This window comes from Ciconia boyciana, chromosome 6, assembly GCF_034638445.1.
Source record: "Ciconia boyciana chromosome 6, ASM3463844v1, whole genome shotgun sequence".
Lineage (NCBI taxonomy): Eukaryota > Metazoa > Chordata > Aves > Ciconiiformes > Ciconiidae > Ciconia > Ciconia boyciana.
The window spans coordinates 20367510-20391575 of NC_132939.1; the positions used below are offsets into that span (position 1 = coordinate 20367510).

Consider the following 24066-nt stretch of genomic DNA (forward strand, 5'->3'; position numbering starts at 1 on the left):
TTAATGAATGTAATGAAGCAGAGAACAGTGCCTTTCCTCTAGAGAGCTGAGCAGCCCCACACCCTCCAGGTCCACACAAAACTGCAGTACAAGCAATTTTCTTTCTCCCATCCATGAATAGTTTCCAACTGGCAGAAAACACCAGGGTGTCTACAGGTGTTCACTGGTTAAGTAATTGGAATGCATCATACTCCTACCTAAACACCTTGAAGAGTCATGTGAGAGTTTGTCACCTTTGTAGAAGATTTTCTGACCTGGAATTTAGATCAGCTTCTTGTAGCCTACAATACTTTTGATCCTAACAGCATCCAGATCAGTAGCAATATTTAATAGCATGGCTTTAACAAAATGAAGTGAAGGAAGGGAAATAGAAACATCACCACAAACAGTTAAATAAATTACATTTGGGATATTAGGGGAAACATCCTTACTAAGATGCTTCACATCCCCCTAGGCTGCCTCTCTTCTGCTTTCTTATACACTACCCTATCAAAAAGAATAAAGTGGTTCTGATTACTTGCTAAAAATAGAAGACATCAATAAAAGTCACTTCCAACTTCTTTAACCACTTCATACTGCAGAAAATGTGGTGTTATAGGAAGACAGTTTGAGCATGCAAGTCCATTTCCATCTCTTGGTCATCTGCACTCTCACAAACACTGAAAACACAGGTGGTGTACTCCTGCAAGATACCATTTTAAATGGGCCTCATCATTTCCCTCACATTGTGCACAAGAGCCTTCACAATTAATTCAGAGCAGAGCATCACTGCTTTCAAGACCACTACAGCTGTGAATATTGCTAGGGATTTGGCTCCTCACACTTTTTCCAGATTTGAGGATTTTTTGCCTACTTCTACAATATCAGGGATTTTTTCTTGCTGATTCCTTACCGTAAAAAAGGAACAGATTTCTTTGAAGTCAAAAGTATTACTTAACTCTGTAAACACTATAGGATAATAAGCATCTTTCAAGAGTAAAAAGGGGTTGCTTATCTGAAAATAATTATGCACCTGAAGATACACACAGACAGAAGATACCTACTTTATATTTTGGTTCCTCAACACTTTTAAAAACCTAGCTTTGTCTCCTTTGGGCATCCAGCAGAAAACTGGCCTCGATCTCCCCCCCCTTTTTTTTCTTTTAAATCTCTTTTGCAGCAGCAATCTGACATCCTGGTGCCCAGCAGTGATATTAATCATTGAAACACTCTTCTGATTCTGCAGCTTCTCTTAACCTGAGAATCTGTTATGTAAAAAGACTGGAGTTCAGAGAGCAGTTGACAAAACACAGTTCTTATAGCTGCATGAATGTCAGACTGAATTGCTGCTACAACCTTTTCCCCTTGCTGCCTGCGCCCCCCCCTGGGGGGGGGAGAAGAGGATCACAAGGACAAGGCTGCTGGGGAAAAGTGTATTTGCCTAGCAGTAGCAGTGCAATTTGTGAACACAATTATATAACTGGGACGTTTTTACTGAAGCTCTATAAGGTATAGGATCATGGAGTATGTCACCTAGCTTCCAAGCCATGTTTGCTTACTGTTATGAGTTTCTTGAAGCTTTCTGTCCAAGGCTAAGTGTGTTCAGAGGCAGATTTTTCACTCAGAATGTTTATTAAGTAAGTAGCTTAGGGTTTTAAGGTAACAAGACCAAGCAGTTTGAGTGAGGAGTCTCTGGAAGAACTGCAATCTTAAATACAGCAAATATTTTACTTTCAGAGCAAAGTGCCATCAGTCTTGAACTTAAGGGCAGGGGGGGACACAACACAGGGACAGAAAGGGAAGCCTCTACTCCTGTCTTCTGTTTGTCAGACCACATTCTGATGCCTTTTCACATAGATTAGTAAATCACACTAGAAACAAAATCACAAAAATCAATTGGGCCACCAGCTGAACACAGCAGTATTCAATGCAGATAAGAAAAATATCTGTTCACAGAAATTCAGTCACCGAAAACCTGACCATGCTCGATTTAGAATACATAACCTAGTACCTTTGAACTAAGGTCTCAATCCACAATAAAATTACCTTGGTTTAAATGGTTACTACTCATCAGTTCATCTGCTGTGACTGCCTGTGTGCTTTCAGCAACAGTAACTTCAAGAAACATGAATTTTTCATTTGTAAGTGAAGCTAAGCAGAATTACGTCAAATATTATCATGGATTGTAAGTGTATACATAGACTATCATCAGCACTCAGCTGACATGATAATTTGATCATACATCAAAGGCCTAAATTTTAACCAGAGACATACAAAAACCACTATGATATCAAACTAACATTATTGCTGTTAATCCAAGATGCCGCCTAGGTACAGGACAAATTCCAGGTGGGGGGGTTGTCTTTTAACAGGACTGCCATACAGTGGCATGAAAATGTGGGTATTTCCACATAAAAGAATTATGATTAGCAACACTGGTGGTGGACTCTGCAATTTAAAGGATGCTTTTTAGTGAACAGAATGATACAGATTGTCACCAGGTCCAACTCCTGCTCAAAGCAGGACCAGCTTAGATGCAAAATGGAAAATTGGATGCAAAAGAAAGACTGGCAGAAGGAAAGAAGAAAAGGAACGAGAAATTAATGAAGGAGAAGCAGCAGGATGGGGCAGGGGGGCAATAGTACATAATAGTGCTGGGTCATTCTGAATTCTCATCATGATACTATATAGACTTCACAGTCCACAATTGCTGCTAAAAAGATACAGAGCGTAGGCAGGGGAATAGATGGATGATGGTGAAACAGATAGATTAATGTTAGGACAGGGAAAAAGAAGAAGAAGAAAAAAAGAATAATTTAAAGAGGCAGAGAAAGGAGAGCTTTGAACTGGTCTTTATTTTATCCCATAGGTAAACTCTGAATGCAGGAGCTTCTCTGGTAATAATTCCTACCTGCCAGCTAGTGCCTACACCTGTCTAGACCTACAGCCGATGTCAGATAAACTTTCTTCTAAATGGGTGATAAGGGAAAGGAATCTCAGAAAGTCAACACCAAGGAACTCTACATCACAGTTTCCACTGCCTTCTCCCACTTCTTTGCTCCTGCTTACTCTGAAAGTGAATGTGCCTACATCTCTGGAATGAGTGTCTCCATCTGGCACCTCTTCCAATACCATACCAGTTCTGTTACACTTTCTCTGTAGGAGAAGTAAAAGCAAATATTATAGTAAAAGCGATATTTCATTAATAGAAGCTTCCTAACAATTTGCCTGATGCAGGGAAAAGTGAAAAACTTACCTACAGCTGACATGGAGTCCTGCCTGCACCTGTTCCATGGAACAAACCAACACAGCAACACAAAAGGAATGAAAAATTCTGTATGTCATTGAAAGATACAAGGATACTGAAGTGGTCAAGCTGTATCGCATACTGAAATTCATCAAGGATCAAGATCATTCTTTTAGTAAAAGACTGTCACTTAAGAATCTTTGAAATGTTCTAAACTGGTCTTATATTTTGGCCAAAGCCTTCACTTCTAATAACATATTTGTCCCCCAGCTGCTGAACTGGACACTTTATAGTGTCTGTCTCATAGGGATGCCTCTGCTCATGATATTTGATGTTTCCTGACATCCTCCCCAGCTACTCTAAACTAGATTTAGTTCGCTGGCCTGAGTAGCAGCAGAAATAGTGCTGCTATTAAGTGAGATTTGGTGAATGTTTCTGCTAACACTGTTTCCACGTAAAGCTCTGGGGCCAAGGTTGAGAAAAGTGAGCACAACTTTTCTCCAAATTCTGGTTAGCAAGATACAAAGCACCAGGCACTGTGGGTTACTTAGTACACTTCACTTTAAACAGAGGCTTTGCCATCTGTTCTGCCCTCTAATTACAAAATATAGACCAAATATAAAACTCACTACTGAATCATAAAAAGTAAGCTATAGGAGATTTAAATAAGTGAGGAAAGCTCTTTATTTAATGCAGAAAGTATATGCAAGGTTTTTCTTACATCATCTTTCAGGCAATAATCGAGGCAAAATGAAAGGAGAGTCCTTCTGTAGCATGCTGCCAAACATGTTTCTGGGTGAGTCCCTGGGAGGGGGTTTCAGTTTAGGAAAAATATGTTGCAGGGAAACTTCCACACCAATTTATCTATCTATGCAGAAGTAGAGGTATTACAATAATAAAATGGGTAACACAGCCATGATAGTCTAAGGACGTAAATGGGGCAAGAACATGAGAAAAAATATCAGCCTTTGAGCGATTGATAAAGTTGCCCCCCCCCAAAAAAAAAAAAAAAAAAAAATTCCCCAGATTAGTTTTTGGCTATGCAACTTCTTCATTAGGGACTTACATGAAGAAAAAAGGCTTGTTCATTTTTTCTCCAACTATATGGGATTATAAGACTACAGTATTTCAGTTTGTTGAGTGACACAGAGTCTCACTGTAATGGGAACACAGATATAAGGAACAGCTGAAGACAACACCAGGGTTTCTTAGAAGCTGGAATCACTTTTGTGGAAGAGAAGCAAGAAAGGAGTCTGGGGCTTCCCTTTTATTCAGCCTGTTGCAGCTACAGGCAGCTCTGCCACCTGGGGTTGGCTGTACTTGCAAAGTTTCGGAGACCCTTTGCAATACTCCTGTACACTCTGACACACAGTTGCATTACAGACTGGATGTGATGAGGACTGGCAGCTGCCATAGGAAAGCAACCTTTGCGTCCCCCCATGCAACCAGGCAAACAGCACCATGGGAGCATCATGACAACACAGGCTGCTGCCACAGGACTGGCAGTCCTTGCACAACCTGGAATTTTGCAGACATGCAGCATTTTGCTCAATCAGGAGCTTGTTGCCTTACCAGATGAATGTGCCTAATTGCTATTTCCTGAATAGACGCGGATCAGTGATATTTAATGAAGGTAGAGATTTTGGAATGAAGGAGGCAAACGTAAGGAACTGTCTTTGGATTCTGCAGAGTCAAACATAACCATTGCTTTAACGCATTTTAATATTCAGCATCTTTCACTATAACTGAGCACATTTAGTGAAACCATATCTGATGATAGCAGGGAAAGCCTGACAATAAAAGCCTGCATGGACTAGCTCTCTTACATGTAAGGAACTACAATGTATCAGTTGCGACCTCCATTACAAAACAACGAGCTCTGACCAAGCTAAAAAGTATGTGCTAATCAGACCCACTGTGGGCAATCTTCCCTACCTGACCTGACTCTCATGTGCATCCTGGATTTAGACTCCAGACACATGGAGTTTATGTCAAATCAGGTCTGATTAGTTTGAAGGTGAGGAATGTAGCAACTGATGATACCAACTGTAGGATGCTTCTGCCAGATAATTCAGTCACTAATTCTTGTGTATACCAGCAAAACAGGTGTTCATTAAGGGACTGATAAAACTTCTCCTAGCACAAGCAAGTGCTCACTTTTAAGGGCCAAGTTGGTAAGATATTTGAATGGTTTTATGGGTAGAGCGTCCTGTTTGCCAAAACATTCCCTACTGTGCAATGTTAAAGAAAAGACAATTTCTAAAATTCTGAGCCAATAATCAAGAGATAACTGAAGACAAGTACAGCACACCCATGAGCAAACTACAGGAAAAACAGACCAAAATGGAAGAGGTACATTTTGGATATTTTCAGGGTATTAGCAGTCTTGAATTTTAAAAAAAAAAAAAAAAAGGGGGGGAGGGTGGTGGTGCAAAAAGGCACAAGCCCAGAAATACAAGGAATAAGGGCCTGTATACCGATATGAGAAGCTCAAGTGCTAAAACAGATGAGTCAGAATACCTGCCAGTAAAAGAGGGCTTTGACAAAAGAAGCACTTCCTGAGCATGGCAGTGACAAAAGCCAATGCGATGCCATTCAGGAAGGACAGATTAGGTCATAACCACTGGGAAGGTTACTGTACTGAAAGATCCCTGTAACCTACAAAGATAATATATTAACTGAACAGAGGGAATTGTATCTTCAAAACTATAGAGCTACAAAGTCTCCAAGCTATTAGAGTATGTGCCTTCTAGAAAAATTACTGTTTTAACCTCCAGAGCTGGCACAAATTGTCAACAAAATCCTGATCTTACTGGAGTCTGTGGAGCTTCTCACACTGGTTTCAAAAGAACTGAAACACCATTCTGTGCTTTATATATAGTCTTAAAATCCCCAGATAAGACAACTATAAATTATGTGGAATAATTGCCCATTTTAGGTTTTCTGCACCTTCTCCTGAGGTGTCTGACACAGGCTTCAGATTAGACAATGCTTGTCTGATCAAGTGCAGTAATGCTTGTGTGATGAAAAATGAATGCCAAATAAATAAAAAGGAAAAAGGCTGAGGATATAGCTGATGTGGATTCAGAACACTCATAATAACAATAATAAAAATCAGTTGCAATAAAGCCATCCAAAGGAAATGTTTAAATCGACTCCTGCAGACAAAGAGAAGGGAGACATTCAGATGGGTGACCACTTCTGCAAAGGCAGAGTCAGTAGCAAACCTTCCTTAGGATCTTTTCCCTAAAGAAGATAAGGAGAAGCTGAAGTCAATAGGAAAATGCTGGGTAAAAGACACAGAGTCAAGGCAATTCAGAGCAGTGAGCAGGCACCTGAGCAGACTGAGGCAGCAGCACTTGTTCTGCACAAAGATCTGTTGAGAGGAAATCACTGTGCAGGCAAGAGCTATGGTAAGTACTGTTGATGAAAAGTTTGGAAATGATAAATAAGAACAGTGCTTTGTAAGACATACAAATGAAAGTTACACTTCCCAATTGTGCATGATACGTGCAAATTCCCTCACAGGTCCTCAGCACCCTTGTCCTTCCTTCACTGCTGCAACACATGTCTGTACATGCATGAGATCTTCCTGCTACCCACTATTTCTTCGGGTAATGAGTGATTGCAAAAGGGTCCGGCTCCAACAGCCCTAGCTAGTGGCACAATTTCTCAGTAATCAACAGTTGCTTCATACAAGCAACTAGAAGAGCATGGTTTGGTATCACAGCCCATGGCACTTCCACTCAGACACGACATCGATAAAAGCAGCAGGAAGAATGCTCCACAGGAACTGCCATGTTTAACCCTTTGAAGGCAAGACAGATGCCTTTCACAACCAAGTGACCCATAGCTTCTAAAAATTACACAAATCACACAGGAGGGGGGATGGGAACAGCCCCGGGCACATCACCAACCACTTTGACTTGCAGGGGAAAAAAAAGCACCTTACAATCTATTAACATCAAATGCTGCCAAAAGATCAAAATTAAGCATTTGTTAGAGACTCGCACCAAATATGACAGTGCTGCTGCCTCTGTCCCTCTGCCTCTGGTATGCTATTTAACAGGCATGTGCTCCTCTGAAACACTCAGTTTGAAGTAGGGGCAGCAACGGCAGAGGTTTCCAAATTTATGCTACATTTTTACATTGTTTCTGTAAAGCTGCTTTCACATTTTATGAATTTGGTCAAAAGCTCATGAGTAAACATTTTTAATAGCTTATTCAGGTCTCCCTGATACCAGAATTAAACTGTCCCAGTTGTATGATCCTTCTGTCAGGCTTACAGGTAGTAGATTAGAAGGAACTGTTAAAAACTTAGGATCAAAGGTAATTAAAAAAGACTGCCATGTATAAACAATATCTAGATCACTGCACAAACTCTCTAGGGTGTCAAGGGCAGCTATAAAGTTCAAGTCAATAACACAAATTCCTGCTTAATTAATAACATTTTCAAAAGAAGCAGACAGCAAGTTTAGGGCTTCCTAGAAGAGTGCACCTACCAATTACAGAGACAAACAACCAGGGCAGACTGGAAGACTTAAGAGACAGCTCATTAATAATATTTCCTTGGTGATAAAATCTTCTTGGGGATACACAGGTCCTCTGGTTCAATGGCCCCAGATGCTTCTTCTGAAGATTCAGGAAAGTACAGTCTATACAAATGAAGTAAGAAAAAAGAAAACCAGAAAATCCCTGTCAACACTATCTACACAATTGCAACAATCATCTAAAGAATGAACCCACCAGTGTGTACCTGCATGGGTAACTTCAGAGACGGAGTAAATTGCCAACAGAGGCAGGAGAGCAAAAACTGAGGCTAGAAAGGGAAAGTCCCAAAGCAGGGACTTATAGAGGGGTAATATGGATGCCTGCCAGCCCAGCAACACCCACAGAAGCAGTGCAAAAGTGGTATTTCTCCTTTGTAGGTCATTTTGTAAAATTGAAGATCTATTCTTCTCAGATTATAAAAGTTACTCAAATTATTCAAGACACAAGAAGCCCAAACCCTCTGCAGCTGTTTTGTAAGCAGAGCCTATTTTCTAGTTTTAAAAAAAAAAATCCCGATAGGAGGTGCGGCAGTAGGCACAGAGGTAGGAGCTGAAAACTAAATGCAATCTGCTAAAAGGTTATCACAGTGTTACAAGAAAACTCAGTCTTGCTTTGCCATTCTCAGGGCTTTGCTCACTTGGAAAAAGGGACTTGATCAGACAACTAGAAGCAGAGCATCTAAGACTACTGAAATTACTTCAGCCTTCTGCCTTCCACATAAACCCTGGATTATATGACACCACACATGACATGGTTAACAATTCTGCTCAGTCTTGACGTTTGCTAAGAGAATCACATGAGCCTGGAGTGAGAGAGGTGAGGACCCACTTTCTTGGATCCATGTCACAGATGCCTTGTTCAAGGGCAAAGCTCCTCCTGTCTTCTGCAGGCAAGAAGTAGGGGGCACACATTGGAAGAAGCTGTAACTGACTGAAGAGTCTGAAGAGAGAGACTTGAAATAAAACTTCAAAGGACCTAAAAGATGTTCAGCTGTAATGGAAATTCAACAGGACATGGATATTTAAGTCATATTAGTCCTTTTGAACACACCAGGCTCAAAACTGTCACTATCATAAAATCTCCCCAGTACGGATGACTCAGTCATACTCAATCATAGAAATTATATAGTAATTAATGACCAAGTAGTGGAAACTTCTTGAAGTTAAGAAACACACAGGCTCTTCAAACATCCTCCTTTTTCCTTCCTCCTACCATATGTATATAGCTACTCTAAATGTCATAGACCCAAAGCACAACTCTTTTGGAATCCCTTCACTTCCAGCTATAACATTTGACAATGTTTTTTCTCTTCTGGCACACTTATTAACCACCTAATAGCCTGGAATGGCTGCTATTAGATAATTGAGTTTGTAAGGAGATGTTGTTTTCCAAAAGACTGAAACTTCTGCTCTGCTGAATATTTTCACATTTTATATATAAGAGACTTTTTAAAATCATGTCTTCAATTTCAAGTAGAAAAGTAAATTAAGAAAATCATGTAAGTAAAGCCAGTCTAAAATATTACTATATTTCATTTTTATTTAATCCCTCTTCAACTTTTTTAAAAGCAATGTCTGTATTGGACAACACAATTTTACAGTTTCACACTTAATGACATGCAGTTAAGCTATCTGACACACGCTAAATGCCTCTCCAGCGAGGAAGATGAGCATCGGGTCCTGCAGCATAAGCAAATGTGGTGATGCTGGCTGTGCAGAGGCCTAGGCTGAGCTCACCATATTGATTTTAAAGTAACTATATAGAAACAAGGATTTTCTTTGATGATATTGCTCAAGTGGTTTTCTAAGAACAAAGTATTTCTTTCCATGTCTCAGGTATTGTTTTTAATTGGATATTAGAGGGAAATTGTTTATCTCAAATCTTTTGAGACTTCCCCAAGACTAAGACTCCCCTGAGACTAAGCTTCTATTTTATCAAAAAGAGTTTCAAATATAGTTCTACAGTAAGTAAATAGCTTGGTTTGTGAATTCCTTCCCTAACACAGGTAACCTGCCAAAAAAGTCTACTGAGACTTTCTATTCCATGATCTATGGATCTTGGTAAAGTAATTATTTTGTATTGTATCCCTCATATATATAGTGTCTCTTGCAACTCCCATCTCTTATCTTGTACTATTTATTTCAAGGAAATGTATATGATTTTCTATTAATATCCCTAAATATTCATATAACTTGATGTATATTTTTCCCCCTAGAACAAAACACGCCTGTCCAATATATACACCTACTGTTCTGGTGTAATCATTGTAACTTCCAAACCTGATAGATCTTTAAGTCCCAAAGCTGTCACTTGATATTTCAAATTCTAAGTGAAATAGGATCTTGTTAGCCAAAATTGAACACCCACTCACAAAATCTCAGTTATCTCACTCTCTCATATGCATGCACACACATATGCATGCAGCAATGAAACTGTTCAGATAAAACAAATGATTCTACATTCTGCACAAAACAAGAGTATGTCCAGGGTGAACATCCAGCTATTGTTTCCTATAGCTCTTCACTTTTTTTAAGTATCTGCTTTTCCAGCTCAGGACAAAGTCAGCAGCAGTACTGAATTGTTACAACAAAGTTTTTGTAAACCTTTTGGAAGGCTCTGGAGATCTCAGAACATCCATCTAAGACTTTGATAACCTTGCAGAAGCTTCTCACTGTGCCTTTTATAAAGCCTAGTTTTACCTTATGAATCCTACTTCTTCATATACTGGAAAATAGCCTCATTCCACGATTCCTGGATATAACAGTACACACCACTACATTCCCACTAAAACGTCTCAGTGCAAATGCCAATGGTAACATTAGTGCCAAGATGAGTGAGGTTGTACTTGGTCCTGCACCTGCAATAGCACAGGGAGGCTCTGTTTCCTTTCCTTCTTGCCATCACCTATGCAGAGGTACCAGTATCGACTGGCACAAGGATGTGGCACCAGCCTGAAAGCTACAACACATATACCACCTTCCATCCACAACAATGGCACAGGTTTCCACCTGGTCCCACTGCTTCCTTGGAGGCTGGGGCTGAGGGTATATAGGGGTCACAGAGCCACTTTAGCAACACTGGCATCCCTGCTGCCCCATGACAACCCCTGCAGTAGAAACTATAAGGCACCTGTGCCTGTGGCTCAGGAGCTACAGGCTGGACAATGCAGTGCAGCACAGTGACAGGCTTTTAAGTACCATCTGAGCCCTCTAGCTCTGTCTGCTCTGTCTTCTTCAGCAGAAGCCACATAAACTTTGCAGCAGAGTCCATGGGTAGCTGAGGCTTAAATGTTTGCATCTAATTCACATGCCACTGCTATTGGGAAACCAACTATGCCCCTGCAGCTTCCCCACCTTACAAGTATTGTTTAGAAAGAATGGACAAAGCATTTGGCAACAGGGGCGAAAGCTTAATTTGGGAACAGAACAAAGCAGGGTGTAGCTGCAGAGACAAAACCAAAATCAAACTAAAACTACTGTGTGCAGCACTGGATCTGTGAGTAACCTGCCATGTAATCAGAAAAAGGGTTAAATTGGACTGGTGTTTGGGGAAAATGGACCTGTTTGGTAATTCAGTGGAAGATTTGACACCTCTATTGAGCGACTGAAACAGTACATAATAGCTAATGATATCTGTGATGAGAAAGAGATGGCTGTTTTACTGAGCGTAATGGGGACTGAAGCCTATAACTTGCTGTGCAACCTAACAGCTCCTATTATACCAGCAGACAGCAAAGCATGTGCCAAGACTGTGTGAATCCTACAGAGTCCCCAGCCCACAGACACCGTGTGGCCACAGAGCATTTTCACTTTTACAGACATGATAAGAGGGGAAAAAACCCCAAACCTCAACATGTGGCTGGAATAAAGAAAATTAACAGAGCATTGCCAGTTAGAACAAAATGAGATGATGCACAAAGAGGATTAACTCACAAGCAGTAAGCAAAGGGAAGCAATCCAAAACCAGGTAGTGGTGGGATCAAATGTGACTCTAAAGCATCAAGGTCTGGCTCAGATCTCACCAGCAGGATGGAGCATTTGTGCAGCTGCTCAGCCATGTGAGGGAGGGCAAGTGCATATGCTGCACCAAATGGTATACAGTTCAACACCCCTTATTGCTTTCAACTTTCATTTTCTTTCTTCTGAGTAACTTTTCATCCTACATACATGCCGGGCAGTTGTAATATCATCACTGAAATATGCCCACCCTCACATGCGTGTTTCCTGAACAAGAGTACACCAGGGAGAAACCGATGCAAGAGTGTGCTTTTGGTGTCGCAAACAATTTCATAATCCAAATGAACCCTGGGTCAAAGGCAAATCCTGGAGGGACTGTGGAAAATGGTGTTTACAGAAATTGTAAAAACCTCATGAAACGAAAAGAAAAACCATGTTCTTTTAGAAAGAAATAGCGTGACATGAAAAAGTACAACCACTTTGAAGAAGAACGTGCCAGAGAACTTCAGATTTCTTAGTTGGACTCCAAACAGAACTGGCCACGGAAAATAGGGTACAAGTGCCCAGCACAGGGGACAACAAACTAATATAAATATATATATATATATATATATACACACACACACTCCTCCAGCTAGTAGGGGTGAGATTTAAAATGAACGGCCTTCTGCTGTTTTCATAATTTCACATCAGAATTATCAAGTTACTAAAATGGATTAGGTTGCAAAAGGGATCGCTCCTAACACATGCACAGGGAAATCCACGCTGCTATTACAGAGAAGGTGACATGTAACTTAAGCAGCTCGTGCTAAAAATAGTAAGCTGGGAATTGAATGGATTGGATATTATTTTGCAGAGAGAAATTTCAACTGCAGTGACAAAGCATGAAGAATTTCCAAACTCCAGCCTCAAAATAATAACTCACGGCAACTTTTGCGTAGTGCAAGTGGAATCTTAGAGGAAGGTACCAGCAGCTAAGAAAGCAAAGGAAAACAGAACCTGTGCTTGAAGAAGGATCAGTTCCTTAATTTTGAAAAGCCTATGAAGTATTTGCTGAGAAATGAAGGCAGAGAGAAATTCAGTACTTAGAAAATGCCAGAATTTCATCTAAGGTTTTACTAGTGTAATGAAGCATCCCTTTAGTGTCAGCAGTGGAAAAAAATGGGAATGTCCAGCCTGTGTTTTTTCAGGATTACAATTTAACCAGTACCATAAGGGGAGATAGACGCTCTCCTTAGGAACAGGACGTTTTTCTCAGTGATTGTTAGTTGATTTTTCTCCAAGAATTATCTACCTAAAACCTATTTACAAATGGAAATTGGAGAGTGAGAAGGGATACGGGTTGTAACTAACACACAAGAGCATATTCAAGAAGACAGACTGATAAGAGCATGGTAAATATATTTCAGGTTCTGAGTGAGTTTACCCAAGGAATACAAATGGAAGTTGTCATAAATTACACAAGGGATTTCAATGATGCTTATTTCAAATAAATAGATCCTAACTCGCTACGCTGTTTCTTTGCTTCTGATTTGAACCCGAGACCTCCCTGTAGCACCGGAGCAGTAATTTTACCTGCCATATGATCCCCCTGAAAGGCCTGTCGTTATGCTGCTAGGTTATCACATCTTTGCAGAACGCAGCGATGCTGACGTGGAAAAGGGATGCAAGAGTTTAGCCTGATGTGTTAAAGACACTTCCCACTTTGGCTACCAGAAACACTGTGATTGTATATACCTTTAGTTTCAGCTTTCCATAGTAAGGAGCACCAGGTAGGCAACAGCCTGACTATAAAGAGGAGTAGTATGCCTGGGTGCTCCTTGCTGTGACACCGAGCTTTAACACACCAACCAAGATGCAAATAGAGATCCCTTATCACATCCACCATTGGGAGAGGAGGGCAAGGGCACCAAAGCAGCACAAGATACAATCAGCATGTTCTCCCCTGTACAAACTGAATCCCACCACTGTCAAAAGACATGGAACAACGAAAACCTGAAAAAATAGCTCTTACTGGTGATAATACATATGGCTACAATGAATGGACTCATGCACACTCAAATTGTTCCTGGTTTTCTTTGCACTGAAAGACCAGCCAAAGAGCTCTAAAGGTTGCCTCCTTTTTTGAACCAGACTGTTACTGCTACACAGTTTGGGGCTTGTGAACATCAGAAAAGTACTAGTACACTACAAAAGTGAAAAAGTCTCATGGTTGGAGGTCGTGGAGTGACCCATGAATAAACAACAAAACAACATCTGCTTTTTCATGCCCAAAGATACTTCAGTGTATCCTTTAGTAGTGGCAGCATGTGTACATAGGATGCATTAGACCATTTTTGGGTTCTTTATTTTAGTTTGCAAAGTCATTCTAAAACAACCAAGTATTCTGCATGGATATAACAAGTACAAAGCAGATGGTGTATGTGTTAAAAACTCTGGCCTTTGAGGATGGGAGCTCGTAACAGATTGGAAGTGGCAGTGGAACTCGATTCACGTCCAGAGTTCCAGTTGTTTTGTTGAAGAAAATGGTATAAAACATGTCACCTCAGCTCCTTCCCACGCTACCGCAAATGGATTAGTGAAAAGATTTATTCAGACATAAGTAAACAATTTGTGCTACAACCCTGGATAAATGTCACTTACAAAACAAGAGTACGAATTTTCAATTGGCCGATATGCAGGCAATGCACAAACGTTTACAAACTTGACAGGAGCAATGTGGCAGATAGGATATAACTTAAGGTCAATTTGTAGAGGAACTTTAGAAAAAAGTAATGTAATAAAATGCCCATGAATAACCATATCTAAAAGTGTAGTTTCCACCAGGGGCGGGGTGAGGAGATGTTAAAAAATTCTTATGGAAAGACAACCAAGATGGTTTTTTTGAACACTTAAGTGGTTCAGGACAAACTGGAGCTCTGGTTTATGTTTTATAAAAGAGCCTTAAGTCCATCTTACCCAGTATATACCTTCATAATAGCCAGTGGTGAATACTGAGGGAATAATGAACTTCAGCAATGTCACAGAAATGCTCTATAGTAAGATGACCTAGAGAAAAATCCAGATGCTCAATAGAACCAAACATGCTCATGTATGGTGTTTCCCAAGGAGACTTGTACCCTTGCTGCTACTACAGGTGACTCCCAGGTTGTGACAGGAACTGTGACAAGACCAGAAATTGCAAGTATCACTACTGGGAGACCACAACGTGGAAGGGGAAAAACCCCTTAGAAGGTCTGAAGCTCACGAGATTGTCTCCTATGGAGGAAGCCATCAGATGAGCCTTTCCAAGCATAGCAGCACAAAGAGGTACCTGGTCTTGGTGCTTGTAGAGAAGTGAATGAACTGAGAATCTAACTCCTTCTCTGTGCTCTCCCTTCTAAATATTGTGTAGACAGCAAGCGCAAAACAACTGACAATTAAAGAAGGAAGAAGGAGGTGTAAAACAAGCTAGAGCCACTATCTAATTTTGCCACAGCAGCTGCTGGCTGCTGTCTTTCCTTAGAGATAAAGCTCTCACCCCTTCTTTCTGCACCTCGGGGAAGCACCTTGCTCACAGCTCACAATGGTAGCACCTCCTCGTACTGTTGCATAGTTTAAGCCTACAGCCACTGAGCAACAACAAAATCTCATTTCCTGCAGCCAACATTCACCTTCCCTTTACCCGGCTCCATTCTGCCTCTTCGGGTCCAGTGCTGTCCAACAGCAGCACAGAGAGAGAATCACTGCTCTTAAGCCTTGTGGGCTAAAAAAAAAAAATTGTCAGCAGGTTATACCAGCAAAGCCCCTACTGGGGGAACAACTAATACTAGCAAAAGCACTTTTTGCCATTACAGTCTACACCAGTCCTCTGAACAAAACAAGGTTTCTTGGCACGAGCACAATTTTGCTCTTGTAACTGCAGTTTACACGAAGGCTTTGTAATCCCACCGTGGGCCTGCCACACAGTCATTTGTTAAGTCAATGAGATTTTTGCTCCTAAGTGCTAAGCCTGTTTTAAATAAGAGAATTAAGTTGTTTAATTCCAAGTATTGCACCCTGTGCTAGCTGTTTGATCATTAAAGTTTGTCACTGTGACAAAGAAAAGCCATGTAGGGAAAAAGAAAGTGAACTTCACATGGAAAAATAAAGTGCAAACTGACATCTGCATGAAGGGCAGGTGGTTGGTTGGGTTTCCCTTCCTCACAGCAGTTTTCCTTGTTCTCCACGTCTCAAACTAAATCCTGTTAGGCGCAGGGGGAAGACGGCTGTCTATTTGAATGGAGTGGGAACAGACACTTGGTAGTTTTACCAACAAAGCATCTACTAATGACTACAAGCAGAAGCCAAGAAAGCTCACTCCCACTGTAAGTTATATCCAGAGTCTTCTACATTATCAAAGTCCCCATTGATAGAGCCAGGAATGATATACAGAAAAAAAGTTCCTCCCTGGACACCTCATGTAAAGAAATGTGTAAGTATGGGGTGCTGGAGGAGGAAAAGCATTAAATAAGAGCCAGCACAGATTAATCAGCATGTGCAACAAACACGTGTAATAAGCAAAATCAGCACTAGTAAATCAATATCATTTCACAGTCATCAGATGCAGTGTTTACAGGCATCACAGCGGATGATTTTCTCAAAAAGGAGCTTACAAAATACAGCTGGAGGGGAAAGGGAAGCTTTAGTAACCAGGACTTTCCTGTAAAGGATGGATTGGGGTGAAAACATGAAGATGCTTGTAAGAAGAGCAGATAATCAAGTATGGCATAATGTGCAGAGCAGAAACAAGAATAGACAAAGTAATAATCTAATAATCCAGTATGGATCAAGCTGATCTGGATTCAGAGCCACCCCTAAAGCGTATAGAGCTCAGAGGGACTCCAAAAATAAGATGAAATAGAGCAATAGCTGCTGCTGCACTATTTTGAAAGTACTTGAGAACAAACAAAGGTATCGTGGCCAAGGAAAGAATAAAAAGGGCTATATGACCAACCTGGAAAAGCAAGCAGAAAAAAGCCAAACAAAAAACCCCAACAAAACACTCAAAAGTCTTGAAAGTCTGTGTATAAAAACTTACAAGACCCAGTCATTCTGGTCATTTGTCCTTGTACATCAACCTTCTGTCTCATCCAAACTACTATTTCAAATGTATGGCATCTTTAGAACAAGCCTCAGTTGAATCATGTTAAATTATAAGGTTCTGCGTGCATTCACACTTGAAGCAGGTTGGGAGGGTTTTTTGGAGGGTGTTTTTCTGTTGAAGACTTAAGATTTAAGATGCATTACAGTATGACAGTAATTACAGACTGCAATTTCAATTTCATTTATTTCTGTTGCATCTTGTGATGGTTTAACATTTCCTGGACAAACAATTACAGGACAGTACTAAGAAATACAATTTACTGTCTCCAATCTGCATGAGTATGCAGAAGTCATGCCATCCAACTCCACATTTCATTTTTGACCTAGCAGTCTCACTTTACACTATAAATACCAGAGAGAAGTGTCTTTATATATTTTATATAGATACTGTATATTATTCATATAGTAACTTGTACAGATTTGCTACCTTAGCCAAAAGTTATGTTCTAAATAAATAAATCACATAGCAGTATTAATAGCTAATCACGTTTGAAACAGTAGTGTCTGGAGACAAACTGAGACTGCGATTTTATTCTTCTAGATACTCTGTGGGTACAGGGTTGCAAACAATACCCTGGCCAAAAGGTTAATATTCTAAAATAAAGGCCCAAAGAGGGTGAAAAGGATCTAATACATGGGCAGAGTGAACTGTGAGGTGACAGCGTATGTTGTGGCAGTTACTCTGACTTTGATCATAGCCCCCATGATGAGAAATCATATGTAAGAAAGAAGCACTGGCTAGCCTTCAACAATCTTCAAGACAAGATATGGAGGAGGAGGAATAATGACAGAAATTATCTCACCTGCCTTTTGTCTTCCTTGTATAGTTCAAAGTATTAGCTGCAACAGATTGGGTATCTGTCATTGTCCAGAAGAGGGAATAATGTTTGCAGCCACTTCACTCATTGCTTTAAAAAGGCCAGTTTCTACACAACTGCAACATACCATATCCTGTGGGTTTATTCACTGATGGGTTTCCTCAGTTTTTTGTACTACCAATAAGTCTGAATTAGGTACAGTGGATATACTTGACAACAAAACTTATAAGGAGAGGTGCTTAGTCCTTGCTAAAAGTCATGGCCAAAAGCATATCAATATGTTAGCAGACCCACCTAAAGCAATGAAGCTACTCTTTCTCATGAGTAATGGAAGCAGAAACTGGCCCACAGCAAGCACTTTGAAGATGGTATCTATTACATAGTCAACTTTAAGGCAATTTTTTTCTCCTCTATTAAGAGCCTTCTGAGCCTGGTTTCCTAAGGAAAAGAAGATTATGGAATTGAACTGTGTTGGCTGAGTATCCCACAAATAACTCGTGAGTCCATTTGTCACTGTTAGCCTGATTTGACAGATATGCACCCTTTCAAAGTCATTAACTTCCTAAAGGTTTTCAGAAGGTACCCATTCAGGTAGCAAATGTAACCCTTAACAATGCCTTCACTGTGAGACAAGACTCCAGCATGATCCTCAACCCCTATTAGACATCAGAATCCACACAGGAAAGAGACTGTATGAATGGCACCGCTATGGGAAAAGCTCTAATTGGTGCCCATGTAAATCAGACATCAGGTAATACAATCATCTCCCTCTCACACTTGATATCAGCCCTCAATAGTTCTGCTTCTCACAGAAATACCATTTTTTGAAGTCTGTAATTCCCATATCAAATGACTCTCCTTTCTTTAAAAGCAATGCTTCTTAAAAATACATCCTCAGAGAGCCCTCACAAAGTCAGAGGCAGAGATAAGATGTCAATCAGACTGAGGAGTTTCAGGAGGAGGTAGGTAACAAATGAGAATCAGATACTCGAAGGCAGTTACAGAAAATGACATTCTGGGGTAAACTTCCCATGTTTTAATTACACAGAAGCAAAGTCTGTATTGCTGTTTAATCAAATTTTTGTCATAGATTATCCACCTGTTATACATATGAAAATGAAAATGCACAGCCTGTATTATCTCTAATCAAACTGTCTTCTCAGAGCACCACCCAACTGGTAGACATGTGACTGTCTTCCCTGCAGAACAGCATGCAGCAGCTCCAACTGAGCAGCTCAGCTACATGGGATGACTGGCAGCCCTTGCCCATCAGAGGAGAACGTGCACAAATAATGATGATGAGATGGTGGGCCTGCTTTTAAAATGGCTTACCGCTCTATTGGTAACATATTTTCCACCAACTTAAGACTGCAGCCAAGTATAACTACAAAATGATTGCTGTCCTTAGCCACTAACAACCTGTAGAGTTTCTGGCTGTTTTAGCCATCAATCTCATTCAGCTGACTGATGGAGGATGCAGATGAAGGACAAGGAATCCAATTCAATGAAATCAGCTGCTTCTCTCACAAAATTCCCCAGCTTTGGGAATAAGCTCAGCTAACAGCTCTCCTCTCAAGCTAATAATATCAGATGGTTTCCCAACAAGGTACAAAGAAATGAAGAGACATCCCTCTGCTCCACCCTCTAGCCAAATTTGGCCAGGATCACTCAAAGACCATCCAGTGCCCCATGGAGCATTTTCAGATCAAGCTGTTCCTTTTTCCAGCTGCCCTGCACACTCAGACTTCCAGATATTATAAACATTTGCATAGTTCTTACAAGACATACCTGTGCCACTGAAGTTGAAGTGCAAGGAAAGAAAATTATGCCAGTAATGAGGGATTTCTCATTTTCATTACCTCCCCTCCTTCCTTCCAATTACATCCAGGTAATAAAGATTGACTGCTGGAAGTATCACTAGTGCACCAGGCCAGCAGTACTCATTAGTGCAGAGCTTCCCAAACTGTGGTCCACAAGCCATCAACAGCAGCAAAGCCAGAGCAAGAGACCCACAGCTGGTCCCTGGAATCAGATTAAATAGGTTCTCGTTTTTTTCCACACAGATCCTAGTGCATTCACTAGTGCTACCTGCTACTTCCTTGGCTCTGTGTTTCCATACAGTTCCGATTTACACTTTGTGTCTCAGAAGCCAAGATACACATTCTCAGGGCTGTATCAGTTGGGAATTTTATATAGATGAAAAAGCAAAACAAAGTGCTTTGACTCATCTCTTTAGGGTCGAAGGCGGAAAGCAGAGCTCCAGCTGCTCATCCCAGCCATAGTGTGTCCAGCAGATGGCAACTCCCAAGTTTTCAAGCTACAAGAGAATATTCCGCTGGGTCTTTGGGAGCCTACCCGCTAGAATTAGAGTCTTCGTATACCATTTTGAAGACTTTGACTTCTTTATAGTACATACAACTTTAGTATGTTTTAACAATGAAAATGAGACACATGCATAGAAATGATTAATGGTAAGTTTGATAAATAATAAACTTCTGTCTCCTTTCTTTTTGTTGCTGTCTCCTCTCTATAACTAGTCTTCTAACAACAGCATTTTGCAATTCCTGTGCTTTACTGCATTTTTCTATTGTTTAAAGCATTACCTGAAGAGTCAGATATAGGTATTCAGTTATTTTATGGGCAAATCACTACCAATCTAGCTAGTTTTCTCTAGCACAGGGTCTCTTAAGGAAAGCAAGAGCCACTGGAAACACAAGTACAGTTCTGTGCATTTCCTTTTTTGAGTCTTGGAGGTTTGGGAGTTAGAAGTCAAAGAAAATGGGAATGCTGGCATAAGTGAAGGGGGATTAAGGAGATGACATTTTTCCTTCTATAGCACTCTCTCAGCCCTTAGGATATATCCTACCTTTTTTTAACAAAAAAAAAAGAAGAGAAGGCAAGCAGAGCCTCGTATTACAAGCACAGAAGGAAAACAGTTCATTTTACTGACTGTCATAAAGAAACTCTGGATGTTTGGAGGACAGAATGTGGAAAACAAATGTTCTTCCTTGGGTATTTCACAGTGAAATACAAATATTTCATTATGAAATAAAAATATTCTGCTTTGCGATCATCTGAGGTGATCTTTAGTCTCGAGGGTTCAGCAATTCAACAAAAGAAAACTGAAGTCCATAAAAATGAATGAAGTCAGGCAAGTATTATGTATCAGGTGACAGAAGTTATTTCAGGAGCTTACAAACCAGTGCAGTGATACAATGAAGGCTCCTCTGCATCTGGCAATATTCCAGGAAATGGCCTCTGAATGGCAATTCCCATTGGAGCGGCAGCGCTGCTGTCTAATAATGTTTTGTCCATGTTTCAGTACTTTAATACCCCAGAGTAGTTGCAAATGCACCAAGAGCAATTTGTGCTGGACTCTTCATGGAGAATAGAGCTATTCTAGGAATATCAGATTTTTTCTCTACATTAATAGCTGCTGGTCTGCTGTACCAATAGACTGATTCAGCACCAACACTGACAAGGCACCTCAGCCTCTGACATTTGTGAAGGAGCTTTGTGTTCTCTTCAGCCGTCAGAAAGGGGACAAGGAATGTGCTCTGTTTTCACAGTTACATGACTGCTTTTAAAAATTTTACAGTATGAACGCAGCACCTAATCCAATAAAGCTTGCCAGGAACATTTAAAAGCAACGTGGTCTCTGAGATTTTGTTTCCTATAAATTCACCAGACTTATAGGAAAAGGATCTTTTCCTCAGAAATGCAGCACCAATCCCACTATAGTTGCACAGGGCTGAGGACTATTTTTCTGCCATGCTGTGGGAAAGATAGCTGAAAGTACTGGGAAACAGGCTGTAGGGATGCACAAAATGGACTGGAGTTAATGAATAGGAACAGGAACAAGAAAATGAAAATATGATTTCTGAAGGAAATCAAAGCTCACAACAGAATAAAAAGCAGGAACAACCTACAATAAGCATTTAAGTAATTTAACGCAATGACTGCTCTCTATACATGGAAATAACTGCAGTTTTTATTTGGAGGTCAAAGCATGAAAAATAATTCCTCTTCCTACTAACTATTGTCTGTCACTAACCAACTACCTAGAGAAGGGTGGAGGGGAAAGGTGGAGACAGCAAAACTTCCGTGAGCATGTATGCAAAGAGAAATCCTGTCTTCTTGCAGAGATGTTTCTCCTTTAATTTCACAAAGTAAAACATGACAGATAACTGACAATAACTTGAAAAACAAAACAGTAGCATCATCAACTTTTAATCATTCCAAGATTTTTGATCACTAGAAATGGAAATTTTTTTCTGCTTTTACTAAAGATAAGTCAGCTTAAGCCAGTGCTTTTTAAAATCATCTCTTTTTAGTTACTTTGTCCACTGTGAGAAGGTGAAGAGCTGCATCTGTTATAACTACATGCTGTGCAAACCTCATTTGGACATGATCATCATCAATCACTCCTGCTGTGAAGGTAGCATGTGAAAGGGAAACAAAACAAATCATGCTGCAGTATTTGACACCACCCACTCCCCTGCTCGTATACTTTAGTTCACGAAGAGCCCAGTTGACATATCATTATTCTCTCTTTGAGACCCCTGTCTTTTCTCTCCCTCCAAGCATTTGAGAATCACTTTGACTGTTTCAGGGGAAAGACCACCTTTCCTGCTCTCTTGCTCTCTCAAAGGATTAAGGCTTTCCTACTGAAAAGCATGATAAAGATTTATTATTATGTGCCATCTTGCCTTTGTAAATACACACACATTATGTGCAGTAGTACCTCTTCTTATCATATGCATATGCTCTAGTGGAAGATGAATATTGTAAAAGGAATCAGAATGCAGTGAGTATCCTTTGTGGCAGTGCCATGCATAGTCCTGAAAAGAGCTATTAACATCAGCATCCTATTACATTTCTCTAGCACACGCTTCAACTAGCTGTCAGTGCTATAATCTTGACCACGGACAATCAGTAGAGGCACAAGGCTTAAAAGAGCAAGAAAGATAGTGTTTGTCTTTTCCAGAAAGGTCTGGAGTAAGCTGCAATAAATATTAGGCAATATTTAGGAATGCAGAAGCAATCAGAGTCAGAGTTGAAAGACAGACTGCAGTCTTAACCAACACTCTTTCTACCAGCTTATCTAGGGTATAAAGAGAACACTCTTCTTGTGTTTCATAGCTCAGGTTAGTACCATGCCAATTCAGTGGACTTGAATAGTTTATGACACCCTGACTCCTTGGTATGACTCAGGTCAGCAGAAGTTGCCTGCACTTTGTGTTTTCTGATGCACCAGCACTGCAGCATGCCTTGTTTTAAACAGCTGTACAGCAGCGCACACTAGAGAACAGCTCTTTCCATCTCACTCACAGCCCTCCGTGTACCTCCAACAATTCATGAGAGCACAGACAATCAGTAATATGGACGTGATAACATCCAACTGCAAACACACACCCCCTCCCCTCCTTAAGTGCCAGGACAGAAGTGGTGTCACTTCACAATACCCCTTATTTCCCTCAGCATGTTAACAAACCACTCTGGAAGAACAAGGCATTTCAAGGCACCTCCTGAGGACCTCGCAACAGACACTCCCACATATGAATCTGGATGGGAGACTTCGAACTAGAAATCACTTCCTCCCCTCCCCTAGCAATCATGCTACTCCCTTTTTTACAGGGCAAACAGTCCTGTAGCCTGAACCCCCCCACTGAGCTGCTTTAGTCTCCGTCTACAGCCTATGCTCCATTTCATGGCAGTGAAACGCCCAACCACCCTGCTGTTGACAGCCACCTCATTTATTAAAAAGATGATGCGGAGATGCACGCCCATATGTCCCATCACTGTGTCCTGCTGACACACACATGCCTCAGTTATTTGATAAGCTCTCACCACAGAGTAGCAGCCCCAAAAGAAGCGAGGAGGGCTCTGGTCTCCCTCCACCCTTCAGAGCTATGTCTTCAGGAGGGAATGGCAATGCTAGGACCCATCACTGACTGGGACAGAGAACAATAACCTGGAGGTCCCTGATACAGGCTTTAATGTTGTCATGTACCAAGTGTGCCATCTGCAATCAGCAATGGATGTAAGAATGTGCTTGACCTTAAATCATGAATGGTCTCAGTGATTTCTAAGACTATGCATGACTTTTGAGGCAAGCACATGCAAGAATGAAAGATCAGGGCAACAAAAGGAGTGTACGGCTCTCACTGGAACAAAGTGATTAAGGCATTCATGCAACTGGCCTCTATAAACACACTCCTTTGCCTTGTATCGTCACAGTTTTGAAACACAGCTGAAGTCCAGGAAATAAGAGGGTGAAGGAAACCCTCAGTAGGTTCTCCACACAAATTAATGAGGCCACTGAAAGGGTAGCCTAGGCACCACTTTGTTCAACTTCCAAGTTTAAACTTCTCAGTTTAAAAGCAGCAAC

At 40.7% G+C, this 24066-nt stretch overlaps 1 protein-coding gene across 19 annotated transcripts in view; it reads right to left on the reverse strand.

Annotated features, from left to right (window-relative positions):
• TSPAN4 (tetraspanin 4) overlaps window positions 1-24066 on the reverse strand; it is a 469335-nt gene that overhangs the window by 185204 nt on the left and 260065 nt on the right. The window lies entirely within an intron of this gene.